Raw genomic sequence first — 27,962 nt, 5'->3', positions numbered from 1 at the left:
CACATATGTGTTCAGAGTAATTAAACTCCCCCTCAATTAAATAGAGAGTATACTCAGCTCCCTTTAAGAGTATACCCCCCCACCCCCCTTTTGTCGAAATCAAAAAGATAGTTAAATATGCATTACATAAATTTAAATATGAAAACGTAGGCAAATAAGACATATGGAAGAGGGAGAAACATCACTTATTAATTTGAAAAAAGAACTAGGAATTCAAATTTAAAAAGGGAAAAGTTGAAAATTTAAAATTTGTATATAGATAAACTAAGCACATAGGTGAGGTCATTCTATGCCATAAACATCATCATTCCTTTGAGATATTTTTCTTTCTCTTTTACGTATCTTGATATGCTTTAGAAAATTTTCTCAAACTTAGTTGATATCTATGTTAGATGTCTCTTTTGTGTCATCTTCCTCAATTGTCCAATCGTCCCTTAGTTCTCCATATTTTATATCAATCTTCATATCTTTGAGGATGGTGTAATCAATTCTATTGGATGAAATAGACTTTTCTCCTTGAGCATCAATGTTAAGGGTACTTAAGATTCTTGTCATCATTTCTCCATATGGAAGTTCTTCTGAGAGTTTTTCTTTGGAGTAGCACGTGTGATAAAATATCCCATCCACCCAGTTTGTTGGAATGTTTTGAGTAAGAAGCCAAAGGAAGATAATGTCGTCCTTGATAACATAGTTGTTGTTAATGCTTCTTGGGAGCAAGATTCTTTTTATAAGGTAGTGAGTTATTCAAACTTTTGGCTTCAATAGGGTTGCCCTAAAAGGGTTTTTCTCCATGGGATTGGTGACAAGAGTGTTTAAGGTTATGGTTCGCTTGAAATTTTATAGACATATGGGTCTCTCATACTTGTAGGATTTTCCTATGAAGTGTATTTCAAACATTCTACCAAAGTGTTATTTGTGGATTAATACTATTACATTTTTTATTGATGATATTAGAGTCTTTCCCATCACATGTCGATTTGAGTAGAATTCTTTTACCAAATTTGGGAAGATTCGATCAAGTACATTTGTGAAGAATGCTCTTAGTGAGGCTTAAAAAATATGAGAATAAGGTTTGTAGCCTCTCATGAAGGTTTCCTCCATAAACCTTGGTTCTACTATCTTTTTCTCTAGGATTATCATATTTTCTTCTTGCTTTTTATTTATTGACATAGATGTGATAATGTCTCTTCTTGGTGATTCTCTTAGTTTTTGGCTTGAGGTGGCCATGATGATACTTACAAAAAAGAACTCAGACAAAGAAGACTAAAAGAGATGATTTTTGAGATGCAAGAGATAGTGAGAGAGCATACATATTTATAGGTATGCCTTGTGAAGATTTGATCGTGTATTTCTGACAAGGAATAAATGAGTATTATGGTGATTGAAAATAAAATCAAAATATTCCTAAATTGAGTGTGGCGATCGATTGGCTAGGGGCTCCAATTGATTAGTTTGCTAGATATTTCAGGATTTTGTGTGTTTTTCGTCAGTGTTGGGATTTGATTTGCTTGAGGCACAAGTTTGGATTGGATTTGATTTGAAAGTTTGCGTGCCAAGCTCTTCCAATTGATTGCCATAATGTGTCAATCGGTTGGGCTTATATAGTTCAGCCTCCTTGGTATATTTTTGGGCCTTTAGCTAAATTTGGTTGCTTTTCTGCATCCTTGTTAAGATTATTTGCACCTCCTTTCTAAAAACACTTGAAAACTCATCTTTTGGGTTAGAAAACTATTTATATCGAGATGGGTAAAAAATAAATTCACTATTTTAAGGGTTTAATCAGAGTTTTTCGATTATTTCAATCTTAAAATAATGTATACTTTTTTTATCCAGAAATATTAATAAATACTTCCCTTATAGGAAACATCAATCATAATATAGTGTATCCTTATCTACACATTATTGGATATGAGAGTTGGTATAAGCAACAAAATGAACATGTGCATCACAGATATATCCATTCAATTCATCATCGAGGATCATAAATCTTGAGATATTTTCCAGAATAATTGATTTGATCATTGTGATTGATATTTTCCATCATTGTTCATCCTTGGATCAGAGACTTTGAAAAATATGTATACCTATGAGTATATTCTTACTTTGCACAACTCCATTAATAATCGTTAAAGCTTCGAGCTGCAAATCATACCTGCAAAATACTAAGGTTTTACCTTTGGTGCCCACATATCCTTGGGTCCATATGCATTAGTTACATAAGATCTAATATTGTTACGTTTAGATCTTTTCAATTTATCAAAACAAAAAGGTTCTAAATGACCTACTCTTTTACAGTGTGTGCATTTGTAAACTGGATGCTTTTTTTCCTTGTGATATACACCTTTATTAGGTTTCTTTGTTCTTTTTAAATCCCAGCTCATTCTTGTTTAAAGGAGGCCTTTGACTTGATAGGATCAAGACAAATTTTTCCTTTCCTTGGGTAAACTTACCTAGGGATTCACGTAAATCAGTTACTTCCATTTTCAGGGAGATACGCCTATGACATGTTTCTCTTGAATTTCTTATCTTAGTTATTTCTCTCTAGAAAAATTTATTAATCCCTTCAAGGTATCTTAAGTATTTTTAAGACCTAAGGTGTGTTCACTCGGTTTATCTTTTTATTTCACTAATTGAGTGTCAATTCTAAACATCTGTTCATAAGATGGTTTACTTCCCAAAATAGTGTCTACCTCGTAGGTTGTCTTTAAGCAAACTTCATCATCTTCGTTAGAAGAAAGTTCTTTCTTTTTTCTCCTCGAGGTTCATGTCTCTCTTGTGTTTCTACTTTCAAATATTTTGCTTGAAGATACTTCTTCTTCTTTTCATTTTCTCACACATAAGATTCCTTCATTTGATGTTGAATCTTCCAAAGATCGTTCAACTACTGAGTATGTTATTTTGAAGGATTCAACGGAAGTTGTATGATAGGAGTATGATGAATTTGTCAATTCTTTGTTTTTAAGGTTCATATCTTAATCTTTGAGTAATTGAATTAGTTCCTTCAATTTCTCTATAATTTATTTCTTCTTGGATTTTTCCTGAAATTCATGAAGGTTCCCATCTTTTGATTTAATGATTGAACTAAACTTCCAATTCCTAAATCTTAGATATTGGTTAATTACAAAATTTCCAATATAACTTCCAATATCTATAAATTTTGAAAAAAATTTAAAAGCGGAATCTTCATCTTCTTTGCCTCGAGTGTTCATCTCCTCTTGCTTGATATTTGGAGAAATTCCATATATAATTTCAAGAGTATCCCACATTTCCTTTGCAGTTTTAAAATGATGAACATAGAAGATCTTAGTATCACTATAGACATTACTATAAAGTTTTTTAGGTTTAAAATCTATTTCAAATTTTCTCTATTCTTCTTCGGTCCAAATGGATTCAAATTTATCTATTACTTTATCCCTTACTTAATGAGTAGGGAAAATAGACCAATGATTATTGTTTCCCATAACTCGTAACTAATACTTTAAAAAAATATTCTAAACCTAGCTTTCTATAGTTAAAACTTAATAATGTTGAAAGGTGGGTGAAATTGTGTTCTCAAGAGGACAGATGTTCAACCAGATGTTTGGGACAACGTGAACAATTGGCTTATGGCAGATAACAGATTTAGGGAGCAAATGTCTGACACGATGTCTGGGAAATTGTATACTAGAATAAAAACTAGTTTAAAAAACAAGAGAAAATAGTTTAGTTTATAAAAGATGATGAAGCAGAAAAGAAATAAAGAACATAAGAGATTGGTAACTCAGTTCGGTGAAACCACGCCTACATATGGGGGAACTCTACCCAAGAAAGCAAATTCACTACTTTGAATTAGTACAATTAATCTTCTATGAACACTAACCCCATGATGTCCAATGCCTCTTGCTAATCCTAATGACTTTCTATTCAGGACCCCCCCCCCCCTAAATATGAGAACCCTGTTCACTTTCTTCAATCACTAAACCCTACCGATAAACCTCAATAACAACTTTATTGATTGTTGAATTTATAACTCAACTAAGACAAACCAATAACTATGACGACGTACTAAAATATAGAGTGGTGTACAACACATAGATTCAACACGAGTACATCATTATCATGGAATACAATAAACAAAAGCACTTTGTTCTCAAGCTTATAGAATTAATATTTTGGAACAGAGTTTTACAACTCAACAAGGAAACCAACCGTTATGCCTTAGGATATGAATGAAGACGCTAGAGTTGTGCACAACAATAACTCAAACAAAGACTTAAAAAATTAGAAACCCTAACACAGGGAGTCTTCAAAATGGGCACTCCTCAAACTCTAGGTTTGAGTCTCCTTAAATAGCAATGCTTCTTCTAGGATTTTTTTAATGGGCATTTGATTTGATTTCGTCCAGAATAAATGCAGATATTGTTGGATATGATTTGTTTCATAAAAGTCTCCAATGAAATGTATGATTTGTTTTTAATCTAATTTCAATTTCAAATCTCCAACTAAATTGATTTTATCTTCAACAGTTGTCAAACAAATCACATAGTTGCATTGCTAAAATATAGCAACAAATCTGATTGAATCTCAACCAAAATTTCGCTCAAAAAACGCAACAACGTTGGCTTGTTGTGTCAGTGTCAGATTTTACACACATGTCAGAACATTGTGTTCCACGTGTGTCTCTTTTTCACCACAACTGCAATAACATTTATCTGTTGACAGAGACCAGATGTTGCAGCACACCCTTCTTCACCATACCTGCAATAACATTTGTCTGTTGATGGAGGCCAGATGTTGCAGCATATATGTTGGAACATTGTGTTTCACATGTTACACCAGATCATCTAAAATAACTATATTCATATAAATTTTCTATGTAGAGTAAATCTTGGATCAAATCTTCCTTCAAGGTACATCCAATCAAATTTATTTGATTGAAACAAATACAAATCTTTTCAAATAGATTTTGATTAGAAACATAAACTTCTTCCCATGATAAAACCTTTGCATCTTTTGAAGAAGTCAACACCATAACTCTTTTGAAGGACATCTGAAGATAGTCAGAACCTAAACCTTATGTCGAGATTATACATACTCACATGATGAACCTTTAGCTTAACTAGTTATGTCAAGCAATTATGTTACATCTTGGAACCTCTTGATTAACTGATTTTATCAAGCACTTTCACTGATCATCTCTTTCCTAACCGGTTCTGTCAAGCACTTTAGCTTAACAACTCTTCCTAGAAACAAACTCAAATGCTGGAACACGTGCACATGTTGCCTAAAATACATCTTGTACATATTTTGTTTTACCTAATGCAACCAAACAAAAGGAACTACAATTGGGGTGTGTTTAGAAAGGTTTTCTTATCGAAAGTCATCTTCCTCCTGAAGCGATTAGTCTTTAACCTGGAGTTAGGCTATAATGTCACTTGCTGAACATGTGACTTTACACACAATAATTGTTTGTTCTAGAAAAACTTGGTTTTGAAAAACTTTTGGAATTAAAATCAAAGATGAAAAATATTTTTAAGTTTAAGCAACTAAAAATTAAAATAGCAATATATAAAGTGCAGAAATTAAAGAGTTTAAGGGAAGAGAGAAAACAACAGAAGTTATAGAGGTTTGGTAAAACAAAGAAAAACACCTACTTTTCTCCCTAAGAATTGATCTTGGGAGTATCCAATAATATTGAGATCTGTTGGTAGGTTATACTCGCGGCCCCCTTGTACAAGGAAAAATGAAATTTAAGGCTAACTTCCACCAAAAAATAAACTGAGGAGTGTAGCGGCGAGTCTTCCTTCCAAATGGTGGGAAGCGATTATTCCTCTTTCCATAAGAATCTTGGAGCAGTTAGTATTCAAGCTTTTAAACAAACCTTGGGAGCTTTTAACACCGGGATGAGCTCTCAAACCTAAACCTTGGTTTTATACTGGGCTAACCAATAATCTGTGACATTTTAACATCGGGATAATCTCAAGCCTAATAAAGGTTTTAATATTAAACTAAGCTTTAACAAAAACCTTAGTATTTTATAGGGATAAAGAAGAACCTATAAAAGCTTTTATCACGGGTTTAGCTTCGAATCCAAACAAACAATACCTAAGTGGATAAAATGTTCAACCAAGATTTCATTGGTGCGCTTATAAAAGGACTTTCTCGAAAGAGCGCTTCGGGAAAGAAAATTAGTGTGAGAAAGTAAACAAAGAGATCTTTTTTAGAGAGAGTGAGAAGTGTGAAATGAAATAAAATTGTGGATGTGAAAAAGAGTGGAAAGGGACCTCTATTTATAGGCTAGTGGTTGGTATAAAAAAGGAAATGATTTTACGGCTTTTAAAAACTTGTCAATCGATTGGTACATATTGTCAACTGGTTTGTTACCATAAGTTAATTAATTATCAAGCTAAAAATGGAAAGGAAGGATATTTAGTCATTTTATATCATTAAGAAGTTGCCATTAATTGGTTACCATTAAGAAGTCGTTTATGTTTGACTTGCCATTAGTTGTCATCATTAAACATTGGTTGTCATTATCAAAAGATGATGTCTTTATTAAAGGCATGTCACCTAAAAGTAACTTGCAAACAAAGGTTCCACACATTCCACCATCTTCAGAGGCATTCGGATGAGCTACGTTAGACTTCTTCATATATGGGGGTAATCTGTTACCATAACTTGCAAAACAAGGTTCCACATATTCCACCATTTTTTAATAGTAAGTACATATTTTAAGACCTCCTTCACGAGCATTAGCAGCGAAATTGTTTTGAGATTCCTAGTGTTTTCCTTTGTTGAAGGGTTTTTATACTTGCGCTACAAATTTGTCTTCTTCCGTGGGTGATGTAAATTCACATTCTTGCTGAATTAAAAAAGAGAATACCTTGTTGATTGGAGGAAGCGGCTGCATAAGCATGATATTGGAGCGAACTATTGAGTATTGTTCATTAAGACCTTTCAAGAAACGAACTACATAGTCGTTTTACCGATATTATTTGATTGTGAGGAGGAGGTTACACAAACATTTAATGGTACAGAGACATGGTGGGATATGGCGAAAATTCTCCAATTCCTGCCAAAGCTTTTTCAGTGTTGTGAAGTATTGAGTGATTTTTGAATCGCCTTGCTTGAGGGTGAGAGTTTCTTCTTGAAGATCTGAAACCCTAAAAATATTTCCTTGATGATAGCAATCTTGTAACTCTTATCATATTTTGTGTGTGCTATCCATCCATAATAGATTTTTAGCGATCTTTTGTTCAATTGAGTTTGTGAGCCACACCATAACCATTGTGTTATAATGATCCCACGCTAAAGTTGTGTGATCGGTTGAATTATGGTTTTGTCAAGGAACCATAATTTGTTATTGGATCTAATTACAACTTTTACTGATCGAGACAATGAATGGTAATTTTGATTGTTTAGAGATGGTAAAACAAAAGATATATCGGGGTTATCACTCGAATCATGTAGAAGGGATCTAATATGTTCGTTTGGTATGAACGATTGGTGTTTTCGGTGGTATTTTTTGTGATTTTTGGTGATTTGGGGGGAGGTGTTTGGGTTGGAGAGGTTTCAGAGGAGGCGGTTGTGATTGTTGAAGACAAAACGATTGAAGAAATGGAAATGAGAGACAAAGATAAATATTCTAAGGGGAGAGAGAGAGAGAGAGAGAGAGAGAGAGAGAGAGAGAGAGAGAGAGATGAAAAATGAAAATGGAAAAGAAAAGAAAAGATATGGGAAAGAAAAGAAAAGATAAGAATGAAAAGGAAAGAACCAATAAGAATAAAGAGAAATATGGACGACCAATTAGAAATAGGAAACATGATGATGATAATGAAGATATAAAAATCAGAGTGCCTATTGTTGGCCTCCACCATTGGTGGCCACTGCTGTTGTACAATTGTGTTACCATTGTTTCTCAAACCCCATCCGTCGTCGCCCAACAGCCTACAACGGCCACTGCGCTCCAACATATGGCCCTCATCGGCCTCCTGTCGCTGCGGGGCTCCATCACCGTCGATGTTTTTACCAATTTCAGGCCCATGTCTCCTGCCTCCATCGGTCACCTTCATTGAAATTTCTCTCACGATTACGACCCCTTATGAAGACTTTTTTGCTGTTTTTACAGCTCTATTTTTTCTGCAATCTTGAAATATATTTTATTCCTCTTTGTCACTTAAGGTTTTAAGACATGCTTCAAAAATAATAGTGAGTGAATAAATGAGAGATTTCCACTTGATGTATCAATTTTCTGTGGGCTCATTTTGAAGTTTAATAAGGAAATTTTTGAAGGAGTCCACTTGGAATGGGCAGCCAGAGAGAGGAAATACATAGGAATTGTTTCATGTGATATGGAAGTAGAGTTATGACTTCTCCAAGCTCGCCACGTTTATGCGGAAAATAGGTTATGATGGACACCATGAACTCATTTTTATCTAAACATTTCCATCCTGAGTCGAGATAAAATATGGTTGATTAAACCCAAGGTACATCCAAATGTTTCTAGAACCCCAACAATCATGAACGCAATAAAGGAATGAGTCTTCTACTAGGCCATAACTAGAGAAAATTGTTGAGAGGGCTATGTTGTGATGGTGAAACAGAGAGCATAGGAACAAAATTGTGACAAGCAAGACAAAATAGGAACATGATCTTTTCTAATATATAAAGTTTACATATCCAATTATAAGAATGAGTCTTCCTATTAGGATCAAGTAAATCTTCTTTATTGTGGAGTATCTAAGAATAATACATTCTTAATAGTGTAAGTACTACTCATGTCATTAAACCATATATATATATATATATATATATATATATATATATATATATATATATATATATATATATATATATATATATATATATATATATATATATATATATATATATATATATATATATATATATATATATATATATATATATATATTATGATGGAAACTAAGACTTTTACTAGTGAGTTCAGTGATGATGTTGTGAGGTAGTTGAGTGTACAAGTGGTTGATGTGAGGCGGTGTCATAGAGTAAAATTATTTAACTTATAGTTTAAGTTCATGAATGTGAACATAGTCAAGAAAATCAACAAGGGAACCAAGAGAAGTTAAGTGCTTGTACTAGAAAGTAGAGGAGCCTGGACCATGTAAAGCAACATACAATATTAGAAAGAACCAATAAGTTGCATGTGTCGAAAAAATAGCAAATATCGTAGCCCTTGAAGGATTGAAAGTGTCCCCTCTTTGGTCGCTAGGTAAAAAGGTATCGTTGAAATATCTAATAAGAAACCAAGGGTTAGAAATCCCTTGAGAAAGGCTTCCCATTTAACTCTAAAGTTTGGTACGAGTTACTAGATTAGGCCTAGCATAGACGACAGTGTGGATAGTGACATCCTCCCCTCTAGTAATAGTGAAGGTGATGAATTGATTATTATTTTCAAAATGATAGTGCTAACAAGAGACGTTATCAATTAAACGGAAGAATATCAGAGAGATGGATAGAAAGAAATTTAGAGTAAAGAAATAAGAATACAAAATAAAGAGAGAGATGAAGAGAGAGATGCACCTGATATTTATAAAGCTTCGACCTAACCACTTGGCATACTTTTGTCCCATAAGATTTTCCTCTTGAGAGTTCCACTAAAAAGAGATGTGAGCTTTTCACAAGGTATGCCCATGAACCTTCATACAACCAAATAAGAGATTTTAGTTGGCTAATGTCACGAACCAATCAAAGTATTTACAGAGCTAAGCTTAGGAATCAAATAGAGATTTTCACAGGCTAAAACCCAATAATCGAATAGAGTTTTCCATAGATATCTTGGTGAAGCGGGCGATGTAAGCACGTAAAGTCTCCTTCTTACCTTGTGTGACCCTGCTAAGAACAACCATGGTGGTTGGTTGTCTTTTCCTTACGGTGAAATGAACGGTGAAAGCCTTGCATAAGTCAAACTGGGAATCTATGCTTCCATTCAAAAGAGATTTAAACCAGGTTTGGACGGATTCGATTAAGATTAATGCAAATAGCTTTCACCTCACGTCTTCGTTAGTGTGGTGGTAGTCTAATCATTCATCCATATTTTGAATCTATTTGCTTGCAAGTATGCAGTTTGATAACTTGTCTAAGTTTTGATGACGACAATTCCAATGGCCGTTGAAGTCGGTGATAATAATTTCAGACTCTCTGGTGATGGAAACTAGACATGGAGACATCTCAAGTCTCATTCAGTAAGAAACTCAAGATTTCAATGAAGGCTTATATAATCGATGTATCTGAAAAAGAATCTTAAAAGCCTCATAGTTGTGAAAGAGAGGAAGTGTAAAAACTCGTCAGATCGTATTTATCTAAGTGATTAGAGTTTTGTAAAAGTAAGTAAGTAACTCCTAAGTACTAAGGAAACTCGTACGCACATACCTAAAAGTCTTTTGGAACTTGTTTTATCTCTTAAAAATGTTTTCAAGACGGAGCCAAGTGATTAAGAAATTGTCTATCTTCTTTTAAAGTCTTTTTTGAACTACCCAATTAATTGGGACCTTAAGCCAATCAAATTGGAAATATTTTTTGAACTACCAAGTTTATTGGGACCTTAAGTCAATCCATTGGAGAAAGCCTAAACGATGAACCAAACGATTATGACAACATCTTAATGACTTGTAACGACTTTATATCCGGTCTTTCCATATTGGGTAAAGGTAATCGATTAAAATTGGTCATCCAATTGATTAAGACAAAAAGCCAATTGATTATGAAATTAATTTTGCCCATGTATCCTTTCCTTTTTTGGATTTTCAGTCTCCTCCTCTTAATTTCACACCATTTTTCAAATCTTTACATTTTTTTTGGAGTTATCTCACTATTAGTTCTCCTTCTCTCTAGAAATAATTTTTATTTCACGTAAGTTGCCATGGTGTTTTTGACTGAAACATTACTTATGAAGAATAAATTATGTTGGTCGTGCTGTTGTTTTAATTCTCGAGAGTGTGATACTCTTGGAAAATTGAATTTGGCTTGCGATATAAAATAGTCATAAAATCTTTGTTTTGGTTTCTGGAACTTTGTCGAAAAAATTCTGTTTGATTACTGAGATAGCCTGAAAAATCTCTAAACGGTTCGTTAGCTTAATCTGGGTAAAAGCTCTCTTTTTGGTTGGGGATAAACCTTTAAAATCTCAATATCATATTGTATTAAGGTTTGTGGACATAACCTGTAAGAGCTCGAAGTTTATTGTCAAAATCTCAAGAAGATCTTTTAGGGACAGGAGTATGCCAACTTTCAGCCCAATCTAGATAAGTCTCTAATGTAATTTCTATATTCCTTATCCTCTATAATATATGTTATTTATTTTTATTGTCTTTATTTCTAATGTTATTTACCATATCCTTAAGAAATTACTAACACAAATTCAAGTGCAATTGAGAAAATCACTTAAATAATCAGAATTTTAAATATCATAGTTCACACCTCTCTTATACTTGAAGTCAATTCTCGAATCATTATATTAAGGAAAATAAGAATGGTAATACTAATTATGTGATGGATATTCTGCGACACATAAGGAAAATAAGACTGAGTACTCTTTATGAAAAACGTCTATTTATTTTGCTACTAGTTTCACTTATTGTGCCTTGCAACCAGTCCAAATCAGTACTTAATCCTGCTAAGCGAAAGTTACAACAGGACTAAATATTACTTCTATCCTTGTTGAGGGAACAGACGTAGTACTTAATTGTTGTCTAGAATTAGCTATTGTCTAATGAGGAACACTAGAAAGAAAGAAAAAAACAATGCAGTAAAGCAAATCCATTGATGAGGTTAATCATTTAAAAACTAAAGTTTCTTTGTGATTATATGCTTTACTTTCTCTTTGTTGATTTTTTAAAGAGTGTGTATTAACGCATTAACGTTATCCTTTCCTTTTGATTTTTTTTTTCTTTTTAATTCTGCACCAGTTTAATGGACTTAAAAGAATCTTAATCATTGTAAAATGACGACACAAATGGAGCACTTAAGTTTATTTAGACATAAAGAACCTAACAAAAATACAAACATAAACATTTGTCCGATTACTGTTGTCACTCACCACTAAGCATCCTTTTATACTATTTTATTTTCATATTTCAATCCTAGCCGTTGGATCAAATGTTTGTCTTCAACGTCAAAATAAAAACAGACACGTACGGATGTCCGGCTACTTCTTTGACATACAAGAATTTGTTATACAACCTTGTTTATTAAGGTTTATTGTCTTGTATAAGATACTTTTTGTTTCTTCATTATTGGTGGTACACAAGGATTCATTAGGTGTTGCTTTATATGCATTATTTGAACAATGGGATTGGTTGGTTGGGTTATAATTTAGAAAGTTTGACCAATGAATAGGCAAAATTAGCTCAATGGCTGTTTCAAAACATCTTCCTTTTTAAATATTTGTGTGGTTTTTGATTTGTCATATCATCAAACATTTTCTTTTAACTTGGTATCCGGCAACTTAGTATCCTATCATAAAATAAAATGGACTAATTTAAAATGGTCAATTTCACTATATGCTGTCCAACTAGGTATGACAAACACAAAATATGTTCATGTTTTAAATTTAACTTGGAAAAATCGATTTAATTGAATATTGACCAAGTATTATGATTATTAATTTAGTTTAATTATTGATTTTTGTTGCCATGAAAAAATATGTATTTTTTTGGAAAAATAATTATAGTTTGTGCGGATGAGTGGAGGGAAACTCATATCAAGTTGAAGACATAGGTGGATGTTCAATTATTACCTACAGTTAAGTTTGAAGGTGGAGACGAGTAGGGGTGTTCGCGGTGCGGTTAGGGCGGTTTTGACGATAAAAATCATCGAATCGCAAGAGAAAAAAGCATGCGGTTCGGTTTGGTTCGGTTGCCTTTTAGAAATAAAACCAAACCAAACCAATCCAAACCAATGCGGTTTGGATTGGTTCGGTTTTTATAATATTTTTATTGATCCATACATACACACGTAGAGAACAACATAACTTTGTATTTAGTCATTCATACATTACTAAATAACATCAAAATTTATCATATTTAGACAAAAACTTCTCATTCAATATACAAAAAATTAGATTAGACAAAAGTGGAATAAAAAACATATATAAAATAGTAGCATAAAATAATAACAAAGACATTATAATAAAACATAAAAAACATATGAGATGAGAGATTTGAGAAGATGAAAAAAAGAACACAAGAGATGTGGGATTGAGAAGAAATGTGCGATAAAAACGTAATTGGAAGAGAAAATAGTAACATAAAAGATTAAAAAAAAACATAAGAGAGGACATATTAGAGCAGAAAAGGTGAAACGTGCATGGTAAAAAAGATGAGAAGAATGCACGATACTACTAAGAGAGATTTGAGAAGGTTGAAATTGAAATCCTAAGTGTGAGTAAGAGAAAATCGTTTGTAATTGTAAGGTTAAAGCATACTAAGTTTGAGTTTTGGGTTGGATGTGGAATAATTGAAGTTTTGGTTGTAACATAATACGGTTTGGTTTGGTTTAGTTCGGTTTGAAAAATACAAACCGCAAACCAAACCAAACCGTGCGGTTTTGTTAAAAAATGACCCAAACACATCTGAACCAAATACGATTTTTTGCAGTTTCGATTTGGTTTGGTTTGGTTTGCGGTTTTCTATTGGATTGCTTTGGTTTTGAACACCCCTAAAGACGAGGGTGATACTGGTAGGTAGGCAGAGGTAGAATTGATAATGCGTAAATTAGGTCATCGCTCCACTCTATTGTCATGCTAACTCAAATTATCAATGGAATTATGATTAAAAAATGACCAACTAAACAATTTGCTAAAAATTATTGTTATTTGTTTCGTTAAAGTCCATACTTGTTTTTGATATAATCTAATAATTAGGACAGTTAAAAAAATCATTATATTCGGTTAGTAAATTAAACATGTGTTGCACAAACCTTTTTAGAACCCAACCAAATTGCAAATAAATTAAATCCAAATTGAGAATGAAAAATGCTAAAATTAAGTTTAATTTTTTTATTAAAAAAATCAGAAAAAGTATAATAGTTTTTTCTTAACATATGGTTTGATCTTAAAAGAATTATCTTTTGACGATATTGTATGGTTCGAAATTCTAAATCGATATACTAAACAATTATTTTTATTCGGTTTGGTTGGATAAATTTAAATGGTTCGATTCAGTTCGGACGATATGATTTTGTTTAATTCGATTTTAACAGTTGTAGCGGGAAATTCATGATCATCAAGCTATTGACAAGATAGAGATCAATTAACAAGAGTTGTCACCGCGCTTTTATTGTTTCCAAGGGAAAAGGGAAAAAGCACGAACAAAACCCAAACAGTAAGAAGTTTTCAAATAAAAACTAATAAAAGTCAGAGATCACAGGTGTCGCAACCTAAATGCGAAACGAAACAACCGGCGAAAAAAAAGAGAAATGACAGAAGAGTCGCCACCGTGCGTTATTTATCCCAAAGGAGGGAAAGGAAACGCTCGAAGTAAACCTGGAAAAAGGAAAGGAAAAGACAAGGTCTCGCAACCAAATCTTGGGTTCGGGAGTCGATTATGCGAAGGGAAGGTATTAGCACCCCTACGCATCCGTAGTACTCTACGGGATCCACTCTTGTTGTTCTTGTCTAAAGGGTGTGGGTTTATCTAATGTACTATTCACTAAAAGAGGGGTCAGAAGAAAATGACTCGCACGGATGTCGCGTCCACTGTATACGTATCTCATCTGAATATGAGAATCAGAGTCTTCGTAGCTCGGCTACCTATGGGTTAAAGAGGAGTGTGCTCGCTAAGACATCGCGTCTTATGCCTACGTATCTCATCTGGAATGAGAATCAGAGCAAATCGTAGTTCGGCTACCTACGGGTTAAGGGTCGTGTTTTTTAGATGAACGACGTTACTACGCAATCTACCGGATGCTCGACCTTTGGAGACTTACTCGCCTGTAGTAGAAGGAGTTAACGTGTTCTTAGGAGAAGAAAAAACCAATGAGTTTGTTTGTGTTTTAGAAATGCCCATGCAAAAAGGAAGTCCTAGACGAAGGAATCGTGCTACCTTAATTGACATGCAGACGAGAGACTATACGAAGTCTAGCAATCCCAAGGGGAGACGATCGTACCGTACAAAACAAACATGCATAAAGTAAATACGCCAACAAGGGGGCTCAAACATATATGGGTAGGGCTTTAGTCAAGAGGGGTCATATCAACCTCGACAAACAAGCCATGGAAAGGTAATCAAACGGGCTCTTAACCACTGACATTGAACGTCAGGGTGAGCAGGTCAAAAGGGTAATGAGGATAAGACCTCATAGCTCTTAACCCTGGACAGGGTGAGCTCATGACAAAAAGTGGGGATTCAGAAAGGTGGAACCCTCTCCACTGGCTGACCGGACAAAAGATCTTGGCTTTTGTTCTGAAGCATCGACACGTAGTGTGAGCATAAAGAACGACACACTGAATAACGGGGGATTGACTACTAACCCCTTTTATCCGTCAATTGCCTCTTTATGGAGGTCTTTAGCACTGATGCCTCTTCTCGGAGGTCTTTGGGCACAAAAGTAAACAAACAAAAGAAAACATTGCCTCCTATTGAGGTTTTCCAGCTAAGAAAGCGGTAAAATGTGGGAAAAATGTAAAAGGGATCAAAAGATCTACCCTACGGATAAAGATCCGAAGTAACAGCAACTAAAGGAACGAGAAACCCGGAGATCTCTCAGGCTAGCACTATCAAGGAAAACAAGTCAGCAAAGCAATCAGAATAAATCTCCAAATGGTATCCCACAAATAAAGTGGAATACCAAGCGAGCTATCTCTTCAAGAGTCATGTGAGCCCTCACAAAAAAACTCAACAAACAAGTTAGAATAACAAGACGGGGCGTAATCAAGAGTTGCACCAAATAAAAACGTAACCACATGAATCATGCCATTAAAATTCACATAAGCAACCCAAGGGTAAGAGGCCTAAACCTCTTGTCAAACAAATGCATCAAAAGGGTATCAAAACTCAAAGTCAGGGGGGCGAGGATCCATACATCAATACATGACATACATACCAAAACATGTGCCCGGATGCAATAGAAAGCATGTCATAACAAACACAAAACAGATTAGAGAGCAAAACTCAGCTACTGTCGCGATCGCTACTGCGTCGCTTAGCGAAGCTTCGCTGCAGATTCGCCTAGCGAAGGTGCTAGCGAATGCCTGCGGGTTCTGGGTTCTTCTTTGATAACAGTACGATTTCCGAAATTAAGTGATCAACATTCAAAGCATTGTTCTACACATTCATGCATATCTAAACCCGTGGGCAAAACCGAACGATACCCACTCTTTCAAATTTACCATAATACCTCATACATTTAGAAATTTCAAATTGAAGGCATAAAGTAATGGGAATAAGGCAAACCTGATTGGAGAGATCGAATGAAATTGAATTGCACCGTTGAGTTTTAAAAGCAATCTTAGGGTTTATATGAGATGGAACGGGGTTTTTTTTGCAGATGAGCTCCCTTCAGTCTCTGGAAGCTGCTCTGAATTCTGTTAGCTCTTCTCTCTCTGTTCTGCCAGGGTTTTGTTCCACTGAAACTCTGAATTTATTACCTGATTTTCATGGCTTTGTGGGCTCAAATGAGAGAGGTCCAAGTCCAAGATTTTTCTGTTATATTTTGAAAATGCGTGCGCTTCGCCTAACGAAGGATTTGCTCGCCTAGCAAGCATGACAGTTTAGATTCGCTAGGCGAACCACGCTGCTCGCCTAGCGAGCATGACATCTCAGGAACAGACTTTGCTTCTTCAAGATTAACGTTTTGCATGATGAATAGGCCCCATTTGAACATGTTGGAAGTAACTCAAGTCATTCTCTTGTGTTGACTGATCGCCCAGATAGAAACCACAAAGTGTCTTGGATGATATTCAAGCTCTAGGATTTAATTCTAATTGACATGATGAAATGCAATGTGAAATGTTAAATGACCTAAAAAATTAATGCATGAATGAGGGGGGCAAATTTGAGGTGCTACAGCTGTAACACCCCGATAAAATAAGATAATTATTTAATTTAAGTTAATAATATATTTATTAATTTAATTAAATAATTGGAATATTATTATTGGAATAATAATTATTGGAAAATATATATAAGTTGGAAATAAGAAAAAGAGTCCCATTTGGTAAAGAAAGGGTTTCACGTGAAAAGCAGAGAAGCGGCTGAAAAGAGGAAAAGGGCAAAGAGACAGAGCAAGAGGAAGAAGGTTGGAGAAGAGAAAAGCTTGAAGCTTAAAGATTCGCCGGATTAACTCAGGTAATGGGGGTTTATCGTCGTTTAATGGGTATTATGGGTTAACATGTAATGGGTAGTGATGAACCGTTGATTTGACCCTAATTGGGATGTTGAATGCTGAAAAATTGTGTTGGATAAGTTGTGTTAAAACTGAAATTGAATCTTTAATTGGATGGGTAGTGATTTTCCGAAAACGTAGCTTCTTACGGAATTGGAATCGGAGGTCCGGAAGTCCTCCAACGGCGGAAAATGCAGAGAATTTTGCATTCTGCTTCGTGTTAGCGCAGGAACAGCTTTCTGTCTTGCGTTAACCGGTTAACCCAGGGTGTTAACCGGTTAACACTGTTATGAATTGTGAAAAATTGTTGTTTTGTCTGTGTTAACCGGTTAACCCAGGGTGTTAACCGGTTAACACTGTTGTGATTTCTGAGAAATTGTTGTTCTGTCTGCGTTAACCGGTTAACCCAGGGCGTTAACCGGTTAACACTGTTGGAAATTGGAAAAATTGATATTTTAATGTTGTGAACATAATTGGCGATTGGCCTATATCGGTGTGTGATATAGTAGGGATTATTTCCCGTTGTTTTGAGTAGGATAGGTATTAGTAGAGTGTGCTAATACTGTGACTGAATTATTTGGCATGACATAATATGATTATGTGATAAATATGCTGATGATGTGTGAAAATATGCATAATGTTGTGAATGTATATATTATGTATGTAATTGTGGATGGACTGTTTTATGGCTTAGAGTGTGAGCATATGTCCATTGTGGATTGTTGTTGATGTTGCATGCTAGGTGATTTGGCATAGCATAATGTGGCCTTTATGGTGGTAGCTAATTCCCATGGTGAGGAATTAGTGATGTTAGTCATTTTGGACTGTTGTTGTTGTTTGCATGCTAGGTGATTAGCGTGCATAGCATGGCCCTTGGGGTGGTAGCTAATTCCCATGGTGAGGAATTAGTGATGTGAGTCACTAGGTCTCAAATGAGTGGGACTAGTGAGCTTGGTAGCCGTACCTGGATTTGGTCGGTGAAGTTGAACTATATGTTCACGAATAGTCGGTACCGCATGCATGGAGTCTCATTGCATAATGTATGTATGGCGTATAATATGAATGGATGTATTCCAATATTATACGTGTGTTTTGTGTTGGTGTTGAGTATGAATTGAGATTATACGTGTGCTTTATGTTGGTGTTGAGTATGATGTTTGAGTTGATGTGCCATTACTGAATGTGTGTTATGATTAGGGTGATGAAATGTGTTAAATTACTTAACATTGCATGATATTTTATAATGCTTATTATATCGATTGAGGAACTCACCCTTACAACTATTTTTCAGGTAACGAGCAGTGATTGAGTAGAAGCTAGTGCTTGGAGTCTAGTGTAGTCTCCTTAGTGGGTCATGCTCTGATAGATGTAACATCGGGATGGGATGTTTTAAATGTTTTATTGTTGGTTGTGAACCAGTTTACATGTAATATGCTACATGTTTTGCATGATTGATTTAATCTCTATCCGCTGCGTATTGTGCAAATGCTTTATGTTTTGAATTAATAAAAGAGCATGACAGTTATCATGGTGAATGGTGTGAAGTAATTGTGTGACACCCTTAATTGCATATTTACTCTGATTGATATATGTTGTTATTTTAATTAAACTTTTGGGGTATTTTAGAAGGGTGTTACATTAGTGGTATCAGAGCCTGGTTGGTCGAGTCGAGTCGTAATTATTCTGTTTCCCTGTACGTGATAGGTGTTGTGTAACCCTATCAGTACTTATTGTTTTAGCTTGTTGGGTTTTCAGAATAGAGATGGCTGGAAGAGGTAGAGATGATGCTGCGATTGCTGAGGCTCTGGGTATGCTAGCTGGAGTACTTGGAGGGAATCCGAATGCTGTGGGAATGGGAGCTGCTCGTCAACTGAGTGAGTTCCAGAAGAACAATCCTCCAATATTCAAGGGAGCATACGATCCAGATGGTGCTCAGAAGTGGTTGAAGGAGATCGAGAGGATCTTCCGAGTGACTGAGTGTGCCGATAACCAGAAGGTCAGGTTCGGTACGCATATGCTGTCAGAGGAAGCAGATGATTGGTGGGTTGCTACCCGCACTGAGTTGGAAGCTGCTGGGAGTGCTGAGATCACTTGGGCGGTGTTCAGAGAGAGATTCCTGAGGAAGTACTTTCCAGAGGATGTCAGAGGAAAGAAAGAGATAGAGTTCTTAGAATTGAAGCAGGGCAACCGGTCTGTTACTGAGTATGCTGCTAAGTTCACAGAGCTGTCGAAGTATTACACTCCCTATGATGAGGCCACTGGGGAATTTTCGAAATGTGTGAAGTTTGAGAACGGGTTACGTCCCGAGATCAAGCAGGCTATTGGGTATCAGCGGATTAGAGTGTTTTCCGATTTGGTTGACTGTTGCAGGATTTTTGAACAGGATACCAAGGCTAGAGCAGAGAGCTATCAGCAAAGGGTTGATAGGAAAAGCAAGAATCAGAATGATCGTGGGAAACCGTATGCAGTTGGCAAAGGTTTCCAGAGACAGAGTGGGATGAAGAGGCCTAGTGGGGGAGACTCCAGTCCCCCTGCTAAGTGTTACAGATGTGGTCAGGCTGGACATCGTATCCATGAGTGTACCAGTAATGAGAAGAAGTGTTTCAAGTGTGGAAAAGGTGGTCACTTGGCTGCAGAGTGCCGGTTGAGGACTGTAACTTGTTTCAACTGTGGAGAGATGGGTCATATTAGCCCACAGTGTCCTAAGCCGAAGAAAGAGAACCAGTCGGGAGGCAAGGTTTTTGCTTTATCGGGTTCTGAGACTTCTGCAGATGATCGTTTGATCTGAGGTACGTGTTATATTAATGGCTTTCCTCTTGTAGCTATTATTGACACAGGTGCGACTCATTCCTTTATATCTTTGGATTGTGCTGTGAAACTTAAATTAGAGATATCTGAGATGCATGGGAGTATGGTGATTGATACTCCTGCGAAGGGTTCAGTTACTACTACTTCAGTTTGTTTAGATTGTCCTTTGAGTATTTTTGGTAGAGACTTTGGGATGGACCTCGTGTGTCTTCCACTAGTGCAGATTGATGTTATCTTGGGTATGAATTGGTTGGTGTTTAACCGAGTCCATATCAACTGTTTTGATAAGACTGTGATCTTTCCTGAGATTGAGGAAGGAAAGAGTTTGTTTCTATCAGCAAGGCAGGTGAATGAGGCAGTAGCAGATGGGGCAGAGTTGTTTATGCTGTTAGGGACTGTGGAGGCTAAAGATAAACTGGTGATTTGCGATCTAGCCGTGGTGTGTGATTTTCCTGATGTGTTTCCTGAAGAAGTGAATGAATTACCGCCAGAGCGTGAAGTTGAGTTCTCGATTGATTTGGTACCTGGTACTAGGCCGATATCGATGGCTCTGTACCGTATGTCTGCTGTTGAGTTAACTGAATTGAAGAGTCAGTTGGAAGATCTGTTGGATAAGAAATTTATTCGTCCGAGTGTGTCGCCGTGGGGCGCACCAGTGTTATTGGTTAAGAAGAAAGAAGGTACTATGAGATTGTGTGTGGACTACAGGCAACTGAATAAAGTGACGATCAAGAATCGGTATCCTTTGCCGAGGATTGATGATTTGATGGATCAGTTGGTTGGTGCGAGTGTGTTCAGCAAAATAGATTTGAGGTCGGGGTATCATCAGATACGTGTGAAAACTGAGGATATTCAGAAGACTGCTTTCAGAACAAGGTATGGACATTATGAGTATTCTGTAATGCCTTTTGGTGTGACTAATGCGCCTGGAGTATTTATGGAGTACATGAATAGGATTTTCCATCCGTACCTAGACAAGTTTGTTGTGGTGTTTATAGACGATATTTTGGTGTATTCGAAATCTGAAGAAGAGCATGCTGAACATTTGAGAGTGGTTTTGGGAGTTCTGCGGGAAAAGAAGTTATTTGCTAAACTGTCTAAGTGTGAATTTTGGTTAGAAGAGGTTAGTTTTCTTGGTCATGTGATTTCAAGAGGTGGTATTGCTGTTGATCCTTCTAAGATAGAAGCGGTATCTAAGTGGGGAGCTCCGAAGTCAGTTTCTGAGATAAGGAGTTTTCTTGGACTTGCAGGTTATTATAGGAAATTCATTGAGGGATTTTCTAAGTTGGCGTTACCGTTGACGATGTTGACTAGAAAGGGGCAAGCGTTTGTTTGGGACTCAAAGTGTGAAGAAGGTTTCCAAGAGTTAAAGAGAAGGTTAACTACTGCTCCTATTCTGATATTACCGAGTCCATCGGAACCATTTGAGGTTTTCTGTGATGCTTCATTGTTGGATTTGGGTGGTGTTTTGATGCAGAATAAGCAGGTTGTAGCTTATGCTTCGAGACAACTGAAGGTTCATGAGAGGAACTATCCGACACACGATTTAGAGTTGGCAGCTGTGGTATTTGTTCTGAAGTTGTGGAGGCATTACTTGTACGGGTCAAGATTTGAAGTTTTCAGTGACCATAAAAGTTTGAAGTATTTGTTTGATCAGAAAGAGCTGAATATGAGACAGAGGAGATGGTTAGAGTTTCTGAAGGATTATGACTTTGGTTTGAATTACCATCCGGGTAAAGCAAACGTAGTGGCTGATGCATTGAGTCGGAAATCATTGCATATGTCTATGTTAATGGTTAAGGAATTGGATTTAATTGAGCAGTTTAGAGACTTGAGTTTGGTGTGTGAGAGTACTCACAATAGTGTTAAATTGGGAATGTTGAAGTTAACGAGTAGTATTCTGGATGAGATCAGAGAGGGTCAGAAATCCGATGTGCTTTTGGTTGATAAGTTGACTTTAGTAAATCAAGGTCAAGGTGGTGAATTCAGAGTTGATGAGAATGGTGTTTTGAAATTTGGTAATCGGTGTGTATTCCGGATGTTACCGAACTTAAGAAGAGTATTCTTGAGGAAGGACATCGTAGTGGCCTGAGTATTCATCCTGGGGCTACGAAGATGTATCATAATTTGAAAAAGTTATTTTGGTGGCCGGGAATGAAAAGAGAAATTGCGAGTTTTGTTTATTCCTGTTTGACTTGTCAGAAGTCAAAGATTGAGCATCAGAAGCCATCTGGGCTAATGCAACCGTTGGCTATTCCAGAGTGGAAGTGGGATAATATCAGTATGGATTTTGTTTCTGGTTTACCGAGGACAATTAAGAATTTTGAAGCTATTTGGGTGATTGTCGACAGATTGACAAAATCGGCTCATTTCATTCCGATCAGAATGGATTATCCATTAGAGAGATTAGCCGAGTTGTATATTGAGAAAATCGTAAGTTTGCATGGTATTCCGTCGAGTATTGTTTCGGACAGAGATCCTAGATTTACATCGAAGTTCTGGGAAGGTTTGCAGAGGGCTTTGGGAACTAAGCTGAGATTGAGTTCTGCATATCATCCGCAGACTGATGGTCTGACTGAGAGGACGATTCAGTCACTAGAGGATCTTTTGAGGGCTTGTGTTTTGGAAAAGGGAGGTGCTTGGGATTATTACTTACCTTTGATTGAGTTTACCTACAACAATAGTTTTCATTCGAGCATTGGTATGGCACCGTTTGAAGCTTTGTATGGTAGGAGATGTCGGACACCTTTATGTTGGTATGAGTCCGGTGAGAGTGTTGTGGTTGGACCGGAGATTGTTCAACAAACTACGGAAAAGATTAAGATGATTCAGGAGAAGATGAGGATTGCTCAGAGTCGTCAGAAGAGTTATCACGACAAGAGGAGGAAGTCACTTGAGTTTCAAGAGGGAGATCATGTGTTTCTTCGTGTTACTCCGATAACTAGGGTTGGTCGAGCTTTGAAGTCGAAGAAGTTGACACCTCGATTTATTGGTCCTTATCAGATTTTGGAAAGGATAGGGGAGGTAGCCTATCGTATCGCTTTACCGCCGTCACTTGCGAATTTGCATGAGGTTTTTCATGTGTCTCAGTTGAGGAGGTACATTCCTGATCCGTCGCATGTGGTCCAAGTAGATGATGTCCAGGTGAGAGATAACCTGACTGTTGAAACATCACCTATGAGGATAGAGGATCGAGAGTTGAAGCAGTTGCGGGGTAAAGAGATTGCTTTGGTAAAGGTAGCTTGGGGAGGACCAGCAGGTGGCAATGTGACTTGGGAACTTGAGAGTCAGATGAAGGAGTCTTATCCAGAGTTATTCGCTTGAGGTATGTTTTCGAGGACGAAAACTCTTTTAGTGGGGGAGAGTTGTAACACCCCGATAAAATAAGATAATTATTTAATTTAAGTTAATAATATATTTATTAATTTAATTAAATAATTTGAATATTATTATTGGAATAATAATTATTGGAAAATATATATAAGTTGGAAATAAGAAAAAGAGTCCCATTTGGTAAAGAAAGGGTTTCACGTGAAAAGCAGAGAAGCGGCTGAAAAGAGGAAAAGGGCAAAGAGACAGAGCAAGAGGAAGAAGGTTGGAGAAGAGAAAAGCTTGAAGCTTAAAGATTCGCCGGATTAACTCAGGTAAGGGGGGTTTATCGTCGTTTAATGGGTATTATGGGTTAACATGTAATGGGTAGTGATGAACCGTTGATTTGACCCTAATTGGGATGTTGAATGCTGAAAAATTGTGTTGGATAAGTTGTGTTAAAACTGAAATTGAATCTTTAATTGGATGGGTAGTGATTTTCCGAAAACGTAGCTTCTTACGGAATTGGAATCGGAGGTCCGGAAGTCCTCCAACGGCGGAAAATGCAGAGAATTCTGCATTCTGCTTCGTGTTAGCGCAGGAACAGCTTTCTGTCTTGCGTTAACCGGTTAACCCAGGGTGTTAACCGGTTAACACTGTTATGAATTGTGAAAAATTGTTGTTTTGTCTGTGTTAACCGGTTAACCCAGGGTGTTAACCGGTTAACACTGTTGTGATTTCTGAGAAATTGTTGTTCTGTCTGCGTTAACCGGTTAACCCAGGGCGTTAACCGGTTAACACTGTTGGAAATTGGAAAAATTGATATTTTAATGTTGTGAACATAATTGGCGATTGGCCTATATCGGTGTGTGATATAGTAGGGATTATTTCCCGTTGTTTTGAGTAGGATAGGTATTAGTAGAGTGTGCTAATACTGTGACTGAATTATTTGGCATGACATAATATGATTATGTGATAAATATGCTGATGATGTGTGAAAATATGCATAATGTTGTGAATGTATATATTATGTATGTAATTGTGGATGGACTGTTTTATGGCTTAGAGTGTGAGCATATGTCCATTGTGGATTGTTGTTGATGTTGCATGCTAGGTGATTTGGCATAGCATAATGTGGCCTTTATGGTGGTAGCTAATTCCCATGGTGAGGAATTAGTGATGTTAGTCATTTTGGACTGTTGTTGTTGTTTGCATGCTAGGTGATTAGCGTGCATAGCATGGCCCTTGGGGTGGTAGCTAATTCCCATGGTGAGGAATTAGTGATGTGAGTCACTAGGTCTCAAATGAGTGGGACTAGTGAGCTTGGTAGCCGTAGCTGGATTTGGTCGGTGAAGTTGAACTATATGTTCACGAATAGTCGGTACCGCATGCATGGAGTCTCATTGCATAATGTATGTATGGCGTATAATATGAATGGATGTATTCCATCATTATACATGTGTTTTGTGTTGGTGTTGAGTATGAATTGAGATTATACGTGTGCTTTATGTTGGTGTTGAGTATGATGTTTGAGTTGATGTGCCGTTACTGAATGTGTGTTATGATTAGGGTGATGAAATGTGTTAAATTACTTAACATTGCATGATATTTTATAATGCTTATTATATCGATTGAGGAACTCACCCTTACAACTATTTTTCAGGTAACGAGCAGTGATTGAGTAGAAGCTAGTGCTTGGAGTCTAGTGTAGTCTCCTTAGTGGGTCATGCTCTGATAGATGTAACATCGGGATGGGATGTTTTAAATGTTTTATTGTTGGTTGTGAACCAGTTTACATGTAATATGCTACATGTTTTGCATGATTGATTTAATCTCTATCCGCTGCGTATTGTGCAAATGCTTTATGTTTTGAATTAATAAAAGAGCATGACAGTTATCATGGTGAATGGTGTGAAGTAATTGTGTGACACCCTTAATTGCATATTTACTCTGATTGATATATGTTGTTATTTTAATTAAACTTTTGGGGTATTTTAGAAGGGTGTTACAACAGCTGCCCCTATTCAATCAATTGGAGACCCGAAAAGAAGATGGCAGCGGCTTTCACACTTTCGAGGTATCAAGGGATTGAATACAATAAAAGCCTGAAATTTTGCACTGAAGTGAAGTGAAGTAACAATGCCTGTCAGAATCGGCACAGAGGTGGTCTTAAAAGAAGAATCCCTCTGGTACGGTGAGGGTCGGTCTGAATACCGAAAAAGAATGTTAACCTGGATACCAAGATAAATGGTAATACAGAAATAACCATGGCCTGAATGCCGCTCATCAGTCTGAATACTGGAAATAACTTCGATCTGAGCATCGGAAGATATGAGATTATTAATATCGGTCTAAACACCGAGAAACCTGGCCTGAATGCCACAAGTTGCGTCGACCTGAACGTCGGAAACCTCTTCGATCTGAACAACGGAAACCTGGCTTGAATGCCACAAGTTGTGTCGACCTGAACGTCGAAAACCTCTTCGATCTGAACATCGGAAAACTGGCCTGAATGCCACTTCGGTCTGAATACCGGAAAACTGGCCTGAATGCCACTTCGGTCTGAATACTAGAAAACTGGCCTGAATGCCACTTCGGTCTGAATACTGGAAACTTTCATGCCTGTCAGCATCGGCAGAAATAAGGAAAATGATAATTGATGCGGCGCGTGGGCCAACGGCCTTTGCTGGGAATAATAAAGATAAGTCATGAACAATCTTCAGTCTGAGTACTGGAAACAAACTTCTGGCTTGTCACTTGGGATACCGAGAATGTCTTATGCTTTACATGCATATGTTTGACTTTTTCAATGGCGTAATGCTCCATGAAGATGGAAATGCTACGTGATTTGGGATGATGCAATGCGGTATGATTCTACATGCAACGGATGTGAAACGCTGGGGAGAATGCCAAGCCGAGGCAAGGAATTCTGTTGGGGAAATGATCACCATCTTCTGGACCCTGGCAAGGTTGTTGGAGATGCACAGCACAAAGAACTCTGTGGGGAAATGACCCGCCACACGGTGTTCTGGAAAATAACAGAATACCGAGGCTCTGACTAGGGAGAGAATGGCACTGAAAACTTATTGTTGAGGAAAGCGACAGTGGTTCTGGCAACCAAAATCTGCGAGAGAGACGACCCAGCAGGGGAAGCAAACACCGATACGGTACCGAGATTCTGCTTCAAGGAAAGAGACCATGGATATAACGTCGAGATCATCGATCTGGCATCGAAATCTGAGGAGTAGCCGCTTCTGCTAGGAAGATACAGTCTGACACTGTCAACTCCGCTGGGGATATACAGTCGGACACTGTCGACTCTACTGGTGAATGTATAGTCTGAAGCACATGTTTGGGGAGAGTACAGCAGTGAGAGCCTGCTGAGGATTGAAGAATCCAACGCTCGGACCAGCTCTGCAGGGATAAGATACCAAATTCCAATTGTTGGGGAAAAACATTCGCGATCATTTGATGGGGACCTTAAGGAAATACCCCGAGTGTACCTGTTCTAAATAGACGATCCAAAGCATTTAAAATTTACAGCAATTTTCAATGTTTATTAAGCACGTACCTGTAAAGCTCTTATGTTTCATGATGCAATGTTTATCAAAAATTCGGACGTCATTTTTGCAAACAAAACAGTAAAATGAAAATGAACACAGGGATTTTCTGAATAACATGATTTTATTGATTGAATGGCCTCTGAATAGGCATTTACATCAGGAAGCAATCCCTGGAAAGAGGTAATCGCGCAAAAGATAAAAACAGAAATTAATCTAATGACAATGTGAAATGGATCTCTATTGGGTTCCAATTCCGCTATGACTCGCTCGTCTTCAAGATCCTCCAGATGATCATCCTTCTGAAAAAGGTGATTGGACTGTTTCCTACCTTTCGAAAGTTTCCAGTTATCGACATGGGATGAGATTCAGAACTACTCCGAACCCAGCCATTCGCTTAATCCCTAACTTTTGCCTGGATCACCCTTTTCGGGTTTTCAATCCACCGGGATACCCATTTTTGCCTAAGTTTCCCCTTCAGGTTTTCAACTTACCGGGTGTACAATCTTTTCATTTTTAATCCCTAATTTTTGCCCGAACCTTTTCATTTTCTTGGTTCGTCGGGGTGCCCATTTTTTGCCCGGACTATTCTTTTTATTGTCCAGCGGGTCTATTTTATGCGAAGTATTTTTTAACTGCGTCTGAGTTCACAGGGGAAGTGAAATCTTCATCATCCATAGTTGCAAGCATTAAGGCCCCACCATCGAAAATCTTGGTGATAATGTATGGTCCATCATAGTTAGGAGTCCATTTTCCCCTGTGATCTGTCTGAGGAGGAAGGATCCTTTTCAACACCAAATCTCCGACTTGGAAACACCGAGGACGCACTTTCTGATCAAAGGCTCTCTTCATTCGACCTTGATACAACTGCCCATGACAAATGGTTGTCATTCGCTTCTCCTCGATAAGACTCAACTCATTGAACCTTGTCCGAATCCATTCAGC

This window comes from Lathyrus oleraceus, chromosome 7 (genome assembly GCF_024323335.1).
Source record: "Lathyrus oleraceus cultivar Zhongwan6 chromosome 7, CAAS_Psat_ZW6_1.0, whole genome shotgun sequence".
NCBI classification, from domain to species: Eukaryota; Viridiplantae; Streptophyta; class Magnoliopsida; order Fabales; family Fabaceae; genus Lathyrus; species Lathyrus oleraceus.
The sequence above is the reverse complement of the archived record's forward strand: the minus strand, read 5'-3'. Positions refer to the sequence as shown.